Source organism: Anas acuta, chromosome 8 (genome assembly GCF_963932015.1).
Source record: "Anas acuta chromosome 8, bAnaAcu1.1, whole genome shotgun sequence".
NCBI classification, from domain to species: Eukaryota; Metazoa; Chordata; class Aves; order Anseriformes; family Anatidae; genus Anas; species Anas acuta.
The window spans coordinates 7,177,294-7,189,565 of NC_088986.1; the positions used below are offsets into that span (position 1 = coordinate 7,177,294).

The following is a 12,272-nucleotide window of genomic DNA, read 5'->3' on the forward strand; positions in this document are numbered from 1 at the left end:
GCAACAGAAAAAGTTCTTTATGGACATGAAAGCTTTATTATTAAAGATCGCTCTATTTTGGTACTAATTTATTACTTTTTGACATCTTAATTATATCCTGCCCCATAAAGATGTGATTGGTAGTGTCAAGATTCCTAATCTGTGTCCATAAAATACATTTTCCTGTTTTTTCCTCATTTTCATTTCTGTGTGAAACTCATTCATGCAGTCAGACATCAAATTGCAGACAGGAGGGCCACATCCAGTCTTCCTTGTGCAGGAGGTGCAGAGAATACGGTGGAAACCTTACAGAACGATTCAGCCTCCAAAAGAGTTAAGGGGAGCAGACTGAAGCAGTGCCCTGTCCTCTTTTCAGTGGTGTGAGGGATAAGAGGTAGTGTACAAAGTCATAAGAAATTTTGTATGAGAGTTAGTGTTATTAGGTGCTACTTCAACCGTGTCTGGTGTTCTGCTTTATGCCCCAGTGAAAAGTCCTTTACATCCCTGAGAATGCTTTGCGGAACAAGGGGAGAACAATAAAAATGAGCCTATTAGTTTCTAAAAGGCCTTATTCCCACGCAAAGAAAGATTTTTAAAGAATTTGGCTTGTTCCTATGAAAAACTGCTCTACTGAAGTTTCACAGATCAAATGTACCGGTCTACAGCTGTACAAATTCTCTTTCACAGAGTATGAATGCTGCAATTTGCTAATGTACATTTTGCTTTTCATAATATTCACAAAACCAGTTTACGGTTCAGAACATTCACAAAGCTGCCATTTTTAAACTTTGCTTCTGAACACATGGCATGGTTTTCCCACTTTTTAAAGCCTTTTTTTTTTTTTTTTTTTTTTTTTGCAGGTGTCTTTTTTACATAAACAGAATGCTCTTTAGCCTCAAATGAAGCAAAAGTTTGAAGGGATGATCCAAATGCCTGAACTCCCTGGCCAGAATGCCACACTTTTCTATTTTTATTTTCAGTATTTCTGGATGTCCCCGAGAGCATGTTTACTGTGACTTTATATCCTCTGGGTTAGTGCATGTTTTAATGCAGTTAACAGGACGAATGAGGGATGACACAGTTAATACCCTAGCACTAAGCAAACATTTCTAATGTCTTCCTTAGGTTACATTGGCCATTGTATAAAATAATCAGTGTGATGGTCTTTGTGCAGATCAAGAAGAGTTAAGTCCTGTTTGGCTTTCTTTTAGTTGATTATGACTTACCACCATGAATTCCAAGCGTAGATAACCTTGTAGCTTGCTGTGAAAATAGCTGTAGTGGAGAGAAACTTCTTCTGTGAAAACATAGATGAGTATTTTCCATAAATCTATACTTGTCACAGGAGAAGATGAGCAGTACCTCTCTACTAATGCCTAGCAAAAGATAGTGGAGTGTTTTGCCCTTACTGTTGTTGCTTCTAACAGCAATAAATAACTATTGCACCCTCTCACAGTTCATCCCCGTAAGTGCTTAGAGGCAAATGACTAAGAGGAACATGAACAAGGCAGAGGAAATAGTTCCAAAGCAAAGTACTGCAAGAGCAGCTGCTTGGATGCCCCATTGCAGGAATTAGTGTATTGTTTTAATGATTCCAGGGTTTGGATGCATTTCTTTGAAGCGCACGCTTGAACTGTTGTTTACTAAACTGTTGCCAAGGCGTTATGCATTGGGGATATTGTTATGGAGGGAAAAAACACATTGCCACAGATGCAGTGTAGTTTATTTTATTTTATTTTGTCTGTCTGTATTGACTCAGCACCATGGCAGCTGTTCTCTTTTCAAATAGCTTTGTTTTCCTGAGGCATAGTCTATACTTATTGCAGGAAGTTGTAGGGGAAGGAGAGCAAGTAAAGGACTCCAGATGAATTTCTGAACACAACCATTCTCACACTATTTCAGAGTAGATTTTACATCTATGCATGCTTTGCAGATGGCCTGGAAAGAAGGGGAAACTTGAAAGTTTTAAGACAGAGCAGAGTTCTGAAAGGATGTAGTGCCAGCACCTTTATCTGTGTGTGTGACCCAGGCCTTGAAGTGCTGCGTGCACAGGGGAAGTGTGCCCATTTCACAGGTGGGCAGCAGAGGGGTTGCATTCTAGTGGTTTGCCCAGCATTTCAGAAAGCCTGTGACGAAGTCAAAAATGGGATAAACTCAGCCTAGCCATTAGTAAACAATTGTGGGGAGTGTCTTTGGGGTGAGATTTGCATTAATCCTGAGGCAATCTGAGTAAGGTTTGTTAGATCTGCTGCAGTGATTTGTGCTCTCACTGGGCTGTCTGCTCCGGTCTTCCAAAAACATGGTACCTTCTCACTGAGGTAAAACAATACAGACTTTGTTGAAATCTTGTAGGGGAAGCTCTTAATATTGGAAGGGTACCTCCTTGTCTGTATAGTACATGCTCCAGAAAGAACATTTCGTATCTGATTAAGGATTATTTTTTTATAGTTGATTTTTTTCTTCTTTTTGTCATTTTTTGCTGTTCAGGGGTTTTCCTCATATGCACACTTTCTACATGGATACAGAATTCCCAAGAAGTTGCTGTTCTTCCTTGGAGAATATTCTGTATCTTGCGGTGGGCAGTGAGTGTCTACTGGGCACTACTTTAGAGATGTCACCAACAGACACCCAATTTTTTAAATACTTGTATCAGTTAAATGTCTCAGTAAATCAGGCAAATTTGAAGATGCTTGTGCTGAGCTCTTTGTTTGAAAACAGGGAGAAATGCTAGGTAGCCTCTCTCTTTAGGTAATTTGTATTCAGTGAATTCTCCCTCGGTGTCCTGTTATATTCCGCCTGAGACACTTGTCACAAGTCAGCCAACGGATTAAGAGAGAAAACTTTGAGTTGCTCAGAATTTTCTAACCATATGCTTGGCCTTAAAGGATGTGTTAAGTACCAGGTGATTCAAATTGAAAAGCTCAGCAGCTTTATAATCTCTTGGTCTCTAAAGTCACTCCAACTACTGATGCCAGAAGCAGAAGCTCCAAGACTGGCTCATTGCTGTGAGCATTCAGTACATCTCACCACTGCTGCTTTAGGAGCAAAGATCCAAAAAGGAAAGCTCTCAGCCATTTCTTTCCTGTCATAGAGTAAGTACCTGAAAATAATTATACCCCCTTACTGGAAACATTTGGCATCAGTGCTGTGGCTCCACCATTAACATTTTCTGCAGTTTCTTTCCAGACTGCCAGTTCTTTTTTATTACTGCCTTGTTAGCGTGATGAAATGATGACAATCTTCTATCCTTGCTGTGGATGCAGCCAAATGGCATAAGAACATTTGTCTACAAAAGTAACTGAATAAAAGACTGAAATGGCCAATTAATAACAGCATCTGCCTTATATTATTTGTAGAGACTGGCCATGCATTCACCACAATCTCTCAAGATTTTGTACACTGAATCTAAGGAGATATGCTTCTGTTTTAACTAAATCCAAGTACAGTTCTCCAAAATATGATTTATTCTTTAAGCCCTCCAACTTCACCCGTTTCCAAAATTTCTAGTGGTTTTGCTGTTTGGATATCAAGTCTTTGGCAAATCTGTCTGTGTTTAATGGGTCTCCGAATGGAGGACAATCTATATAATTGAGGGCTGATCTTAAGCCATATTCTCTTATCACCATCACAGAAAAATACAGCAAATACCCAAGGAACGTTGAATGGGACTAAATCAGAGTCTTGGACAATGCAGGTCTGGATCTTACCTTTTATAGCTGGTTTTTAATCTGTATACCATTCTTACAGATAACTTTTAAATTATTCTTGACTTTGGAGAAGCTCGTGCCTACTTCATCCTGGACTCTATTTTATATGAGCTAAGCACAAATGACTGAACATCTCCGTTAGCATGGCTGTACGTCTCTACATTAGCTGACTCCATAGGTAAACAAACCCAATGCTATTGAATCACTGTCAGGAAATAAAAAGTCATTTTACCATCTAGAATGACTGTGTGTGTACCTTTCACTCTTTTGTGGCTTATTCACTTTGCTGATCAAAAGCACGTTGAGTTGTAATGTGAAGTCAGGCATCTGAGGTGTCCCTTTTTGCTTCTGTTAGCTCAGTGTTGTCTAGCTCTTTATCCTTGTTCTACCACAGATACTAATATTAAAAAACAAAAACTGACAAAAGGTGTATGACTTGCTTTATACTACCCAGCTTTTGTCTCTTCTCTGTTTTTCTTTATCTACTCTCATGTTCTAGATTTGTCCAATTTAAACTGCATACCCTTAGGGCAGGGCACGTCTTAGTGTGCATTAATTAATGTTTGAACCTTTCTATTCACTGCAGCACGTCGAGCACATCTTCTACTGGCTGGCTGAGACCTGATGAGCACTAGGAAGGTTATAAAGCACTGTTTCAAATGGGTCTCTGTGTAGTCATTAAAGTGCATTGTCTGTCTATCTGCCTATCTCTTTTCTTACTGTTTTTTCCTTCAGTTCTCCTTGACCCAAAATTACACTCTCATTTTCCATCAATTTTCACTTCTCTTCGCCTGGCCAACTTCCTAATTTAATTCTGCAACAAAATATTCAGTGGAAGAGAGAAACATTTACCCTCCTGTCTTGAATTCAGTCTAGTTCTCTGAAGGCCTCCTGCTGGCCCTGCCACTGTCTGCTTGCAGATGTAGGGGAGAAAGACGGATTTTTGTGCTAGATTTTCTTATTTGTAGTAATTTTCTGTAGTGAATGCTTCTATCCTGCAGATCCTCTCCTGAAGGATATCTTCTGGAAAAAACGTTTTCTTGGGACTGCTGGACATACCCTCTTACATTCCTGTTGTTGGTAGAGGTTCTGCAGAAGCAGGCTTGGGATGACGCCTTCTTGCACCTCTGCTGGCTGTGAGAAGCATCTGGTCTGCCGATGCTTTCTTCCTCCTCGCTGGCATTTATTTCCTCATCTTTCTCTGGGTGTGGTTTTGGTTATTCAGCCAGTCATCCCAGGCACAGCTGCATTCCTACAGTTGTCAGGCACTTTCCAGCTTTCTTACAGTAACGTACTATCTCAAGAGTTTGTTCGAAGTGTTGAAAACTATAGCAGTGAAAAATATTTTTCTGTCTTTTATTCATTTTTGAAAGCCTCCACAGAAGTAAGAATCCTGTAAAACTGAAGCAATCATTATGCAGACTAGATGTGTGTTTTGATTTGCGGAGAGGAAAGGACCACAGAAAGAGAAGGCCAATTTAGCTGCATGATGCTTTTTGTTAACTAGGTCTGCTGCAGTATTTTGATGTAAGCCTAGTTAAATGTTATCACTGAAGCCTGTGTGCCTTCGATAATGTTTCTTGGACCAGAGTGATATTTTAATTGCCCTCCTGCTTGTCTGATGCTTTGGCCAGGTATTGGCAACGAGAGTCAAAGGTACTGATTTGCCAGTAGTGATGCAGCTGACAAGAGAACAACTCTGCTTGTCTGAAGAAGTAAAAATTGGGTTTCCTGCCCTTAGGAGTGTGGAAGAGGAGAAAAAAAAAAAAAGTTTGTTTTGAGATAAAAACGTAGGAAGATGTCTCATACCTGGCTTCACTGCATGCTAAATAGTCTGCTCTTGACCTGCGTCCCCAAACACCTTCACGTAACTGTCTGCCTCTGTAAGTGCTACAGTCAGTCCTCCATTTAAGGAACACTTTTAAAGCAGAGTAAGCAGAGTTGTTCCCTAGCCTTACAGGTGCCTACTTTTCCTCAGGCTGGCATTCCCAAAGCTGCTTGTGTGGTGATGCCATTCCACAAGCTACCTGCTGCTCCTGGTCAAGCCCTAGCCCCAGCGCCCTAGCCCAGGTTTCTGAAATGCAACAGGAAAATGCCTGTCTTGGGAATAGGTGCAATTTCCATTCCCTGCATCCAAAAATATAAAGACAGAGTGCTGAGTGAAAGGACAGCAGTGTGGCTGCTTTGAGAAGGGACATGTAAATACAGCGAGGGGAAGAGGGGTATTGTGTATGCCAGGACATGGTCATCTGAAGCAGCTGACTTGGCCTGAGCATTGAATTGTGAAATAATGGATGCTTGGTGAATGATTCCAGGCCAAGGGCAAGGGGAGCGGATCTATTTATGGCCCCTCGGTCTGAAATATTGAATCACCTACTGAAGCACTTCAGCCCCACTCTTCTCCTCCCCACCCTCTCCGACTCCCCAGCACGATGTGCATTTTGCAGAGCCTGAGTGCCCAAGCTGGCACTGAGTCTTCTAGGCAGCAGCCTCAAGGCTCACAAGTACAATGCTGAGTGGGAGCTGGGTCTCTTCTGAGAAAATGGTGAGGATGAGGATGCTGATTGTGCTCCTCATCAGATTTGCAAAATCCTTTCAGTATCTGCAGCATAAAACGTGCAGTTGTGCTGTGCTGTGCTGGGTGGAGCAGCCTCGTGTGGCAGTCAGGCGCTGATGTGTTTTCCACATTCGACAATTTGTTGGTGCCTAGCAGATGCACTTCCTGACTTCTCCACTTTACATTTTCTTGCAGACATAAATGAACTGCTAAGTGGCAGAGAATGGGTTTATTTCTGTTAATTTCAACAGAATTCCCTCTTCTGCCATCATCTGAGAAAGAAATCATAGCCACTAGATTTTATCTGAGAATAACTGTAAATTGAGTCCTTTAAAATTCGAGCCAGTAGATGTCAGCAGCTCCTTTTCAAATGCCTCTGGAAATGCAGCAGTAAAAAAAAACTGACTTGTTCGTATCCAAACTTCTCTGTGATATAAAATATTTGCAACCAAAATGAAGAACTGTATAAAATATAGCCAACGGATGAGGATGAAGTGTCCTCCTAGTTATTTGTGAAGGTGGCTTGAAGAATTGTGGAGAAATCTGGACTTGATAGCAATAAAATATTAAACAGGGTCTATTTCAAAGAGTATTATTATTATTTTTTGAAGATAATCTTTGATTGGGCCATTGTATGATATACTTTTGTGAATGTGAAAACTCTGGCATAGTCTTCAAATTGTGATGGCTGTGATTTTACATTTGTTTTTTAGGGTAGGTGGTACAGTAATCCAGGTGTGTGTTACAGCTGATGAAAGAGATGGTAGGTGTCTGCCTGCAGTCGGGTATATATTGTGTTCATACCAAAATTGAAAGACAACATCCCATATTCTTGTAGTGATAACAGTTTTAATATTTAATATTTCTATTTTTTGGGAGCATGAAGTTTGTATGAAATGATTTTATTCTGTTACTCTGTAAATCAGGAGGTTTTTCACTGAAATCAGAATTGGTAGCTGCTGTAAAAGCATCCTAGTGGAATAAAAATAAAGCACAGACCATCCTTGTTGCTAGCTTTCAGCCTGTGCTGTTAACTGTGCTTAAATTAACATCCTTACACTGGTCCACTCCTTTGACCTTGAGCCAATATCAAAAGGCTTTGCAAAGCCTTCTGAAGAGGATTCTTTATTTTGCCTTCTGAGTCAGCAGGGGGAGCTCGCACCCATTTGGTTCAATTTGTCAAATATTGGTTATTAAAGACATTTTAAACTAGGCCATTTTATTTACACACGCACACCCACCCACACACCCACTCGTATGTGTGTATATATGGCATTCGCAGAGCTTGTACGCTGTACCTCAGCAGACTGTTTAAAAAGTCTCGTTCTCAGAGCTTCATCACAGACGTTGCATCTCAAAAAGAGGGGTCAAATGAAAGCATGTTTAAAACAGTCCTGTGAAATGATTCTCTCTTACTTATTATCTCAAGGCAGAGGGAGGGCAAGAAGGTTTTACCCCATCCCATGGTCAGGAGTTGATGCTCGGGCGAAGAAATGCCATGAGCCTGGATCTCTAAGGCAGCTGGAGGCTTTGGCAGCAGGCATTGAGAAGGAAGTTAAAACTAGGCTGTTGACAATATTTTAACGTGAGAATAATAAAATCAGCTTCCCCCCTCCCCCTCCATTTACTTTATTTATTCTGATTCATCTGACTGCATTTATGCTAAGCTGCTTCTTTTCTGTTTTATGTGAATAAAAATTAGACTTTCACTATAGGTCCACAGCATTTTCCAGAATATCAGTTGGATGAGTTGGTGCAAGCTGGAGAAATCTCTGGGAGATCTTTTCTACTACAGCCTCGTGCTAAATGGTGTCATTTTATTACGTTATGCATACATTCCTAATGTTTAGAGGATTCTTAACTAGGCTAGAATTACTGTACATAGGAGAAATACAATTCCTACACACAGATTGTGAGGCAATAAGCTAAAGAAAAATTTTTAATTCCTGATGGCAGGGGGCAGCTAAGTGACTTGCCCAAGGTCACAGAGCAGCTAGCTGGCAGCGCTGGGAGCAGCCACCCTACCTCCTCCGCTTCCTGCATGGTGCTCATCTATACTGCCATGTCTTTGCCTTGGGCAAGCAGAGAGATTTTCTATTTCCTGATGGCCTTTAAGTTTTCAGATGTTTGTTAACGTATCATGTATTATTTCCCCAGATACTTTTTCATTGTAACTGAGAATGTTTTAACCTGTTGATTGTATTGATTTTTGATGTGGAAATAGCAGGCTGCTCCATTTCAAACTAAATTTCAAGGGCATGAAGATTGTTAGAATGGAAAAGCCACTTAGCTCAACACGCTTGTTCCTTTTATTTTTATCTCAGTCAGGCATAGAAAGAGCCGGAGAGGTCCTAGCCCTATTTTCTCTATCCTGGATGGAATCCTGATTACTTTAGGTACTGGTAGAATTGGGAGGAAAAAGTAAACCTAATCTGTGGTATAAGCAGCCATGTAGTTGGCTGTGTTGTGCCAGTGCTACCTGAGAATATTGTGTACACTTTCGGCTGCCCTACCTTTGCATTATCCTGGCTGAGTGCTGCTGCTCCACTTTGAAGGCAGTTGCAGTGACATATTCCTCTCTGAAGCAGTGACAAATGGTGACTCCCTCTGAGGGTCCTGCTCGTACCTTGTAAAGCAACAACATCCTCATGTGTTGTATATTCTTCTCAACTCTGAAAGCATTTCTATATCCTTTGTCTGCCAGCAGCTATTTTAATTTGTTACTATTTCAATATTTTTTCTTTAGTTGAGTTCTCTAAGCTAGGACTATAGCTTTTAGGACTAGTCCTTAAGTCCTTTCCTTTGGCCAAATGCTGCATAATTTTTTCATTTAATATGGATTTCTTGTTTTGGTCAATTGCTCCTAGTTCTATTACTTCATAGTCATCTACATTTGATATATATTTCTCCTTACAGGCCCAGTCATCTCCCTCAAAGTCATTCCCTGTGCATGGCTGGCCTGAGCCAACATACTGCGTGGCAACGTGCCCATTGTTTGCTGTGAATTTAGAACCTGAAGCTAAGGATGAAAGCCCTTGTCAGCTGTGCAGGTTAGTGAACAGCTTTCATGCAGACCTCGGGTTCCTTCGTGGAGAAGGAAAGAACACTTGGTCCTGTCACCTTGGTGTGTTTCTGTATCACTGCTCATTATCTGCTGAAGAAGCTGCAATGATTTTTTCTCTCACCAGAGGCTTTTGCAGTAGTTTTCCACACACCCCTTTCCTGAAGCCACAGGAAGAACCACTGGTGTAAACACAGGGCTCTGCTCTGTGTAGCAGAGCTATTGCAGTTTTGCTGTGCATCTAGAGCTCTTGGCCTGCTGGGGGCAGGGTTTTTCAGCTACAAAGGTCCTCAAGATAGAAATGTAGGAGAGTGTTATGCGTTGGTAACTGTCTCTAGTTCCTGTTGATCTCCAGCTGCTTTTGGTGAGCTTGGTTCTCTCCCTGATGACAGAGAAGTTTTATTTTATGACTGTAAAGCAATCAGAGGGAAGGAGTATGTCAGGTGAAGGGGCAACTGTAGCTAGTCTGGACATATCTTCTAGTCTTTTTTCATTGTGTACAGCATTGCCTTAACATTTAAAATACAGACAAAAAAAAAGTTGGTAGGTTGTGATGGTGGATAACGTACCATTTACAACCCCCCCCCTCAATCCTAATCCCCATCAGCCAGTTCTTAAGCCACTGAGCTGCTGGCAGCTGTGGTGTGAGAAAATGATACTGTTCAGGGTAGCTCTCTGGCACAGGCTGGGATGATATTGGGGAAGACATGAAATTAAAAAGAGCTTGTTTAAAATTGACTGCTGATTACTCACTTCCATAAATACATTGGAGCACAAGAAATTTATTGCACTTGGACATATTTGCAAGCTGCTTTTTGGAAATGGACACAAATACACTCTGAATAATACACTTTTGCTGCTTGATTGGCAGGCAATCTCTCTATGGTTCTACTGAAAAGCAACTTAGGCTAGTTTTTTCAGTAGGATGGATGTCAGAGCCTCATTTTCATTCTTCCTGTGATGCTTAAGAAATTTTGGAAAGTAGAAGAGAACAAAAGAGAGTGATTCTACTGTAAAATGCAAAGTCCTGGTATTTTTCATCAAATTAGGAGTATAGAAGGTGTTGGTCTGGATGTTAAATCACAGAGCAGACTGAATTTCCATATGCAGTAGGATGAGTGAAAAGGGTATAGTAATACAGATTAAAATGTTCTACATAAAAACTCCTTCTTGACCGTAGAACTATTAAATCAAAGAAGTAGATATCTATTAAAAAAAAAAAAAAAAAAAAAAAAGGCATAACATTTCAAATCCCATTGTAGAAAACTGTGAGTGGGAGAGTCCAGAGTTCTGAACACAGATACCAAGATCTTGGTAACCACAGGGTAAGAAGTCTGTGGTTTTATTTCCCTCCCCCAAAAAAGTGATACTGTTCGTGAACATTCCAACTGAAATTTGACAACAAGCAGGAAATTAAACAAGTTATCTCTGAATTGTGTGCAAAATACTCTAAAATAAAGGAAGAAAACAGAAACCTAATTACAGAGTGACATTGAGCCTTCTGATATCACACAAGACATCATTTAAAAACAAAACCTAACACGGGTCTATGATGGACCACACTGTAGACTGAAAATTCTTCTTTAATTGCCTCCAGAGCATGAAGAAAGTCTAAAACTTACCCTTTAACACTGCCATATTCTTAACCACTTTGTCTTCGTATGGAATGCTAAAATCCCTTATTTTCTGTTTTTACATAATGCACTGAATTTCTTCTGTACTTATATAAAATTGTACACAAATTATCAAGACATGATAATTCACTTTGTCTGGAAATTGGGTATAATCTGTATAGGTTTTCTGTACATAACTAACATGGATCTGTAAATGAGGGCAAAGAAGACTGAACATAAAGGACAAAGTCACATAACTCGTGCAGGCAGTGACAGAACTGGGAACAGAACGAGTGGAGCTGCGTGCTCAGTCCCTTCACACTTGGAACAAACTGTTCCACTTAAAGGCAGGGGAGGAGCCTGCCACTGAAGTGGCTTACTAGAAGTATTACAGGCACTTAGTGCAACTCTGATAACACCAAAAAAAGTTGGCATTTTACCTATTCCATGACCGAAGAGGTTTTATTTAGGTAGCACTCTCTGATTTCATCCATTTCACTGCTATGAAGGGAAGTAAAGGTGGAAATATGTCCAGTAGCTGCCATGGCCATTACATGCAATTCATCTGTTTATCAGAGCAAGTACCTTTTGAAAGCTCTGTTAAAGTGCAGAAATAGAGAAGATACATTTCTACCAAATATCAGGGATGTCAGCTGATATTTATTAATGACTTAAATCCACGTCTCCATCTGCATGATTTAAAGTGTTTATGCAATTGAAGTTCTAAAATTTGTTTTAAATCTTCTGCAAATTATGGCTCCATCAGTGTATTTGTTTTCCATTTGACCTGTAACGTCAGGTATCATTGCACTGAGTCATGCACTGCATCCGAGCAAGAAGGCAAATTCTGGCTCCCTATTTTTCATTGACATTGTTTAAACGTAATAATTTTCACCAGCCTGGTGCTGCTGTTTGTAATACTGAATGATATTTGAAAGATAACTCAGCTCAGCATCTCACATCCTGTTAGATCCCACGTGAATTAAACAGTTTCACACAGCAGTCAAAAGAAATGTAAAACTACCGTGATGTACTATACAAAAACCCAAGAGAAAAAAAACATCAGTTCTCTGTCCTGTGGTGAAAATGCCAATGCATATGCATGGTATAGATATTTTGCACATTTTACAGACTGGGAAACCTTGGTGTATTGTGATTATTTGCTGAAGATCACAATAAATTAGGCCCAAAGACAAGAAAAGAAGCTGCATCTCCTAATGTTTCCTCCAACCCACTGATACCTGTAGCTCTTTGTAATGGTTTGGATAGGCTCATGACCATATCTGATCTAGCCTTGGTGTAAGCATTGATCTTAGAGAACAGAATTCATTTTTTTATTCCTCACTGCACCTTTG

General features: G+C 40.3%; 1 long non-coding RNA gene across 2 annotated transcripts in view; it reads left to right on the forward strand.

Annotated features, from left to right (window-relative positions):
- Positions 1 to 12,272, forward strand: part of LOC137860633 (uncharacterized) — a 63,353-nt gene that overhangs the window by 15,047 nt on the left and 36,034 nt on the right. For both annotated transcript variants that reach the window (XR_011099112.1, XR_011099111.1), the window contains exon 2: positions 9,160 to 9,293. This is a non-coding gene — a long non-coding RNA (uncharacterized lncRNA). The remainder of the gene's footprint in view (positions 1 to 9,159; positions 9,294 to 12,272) is intronic.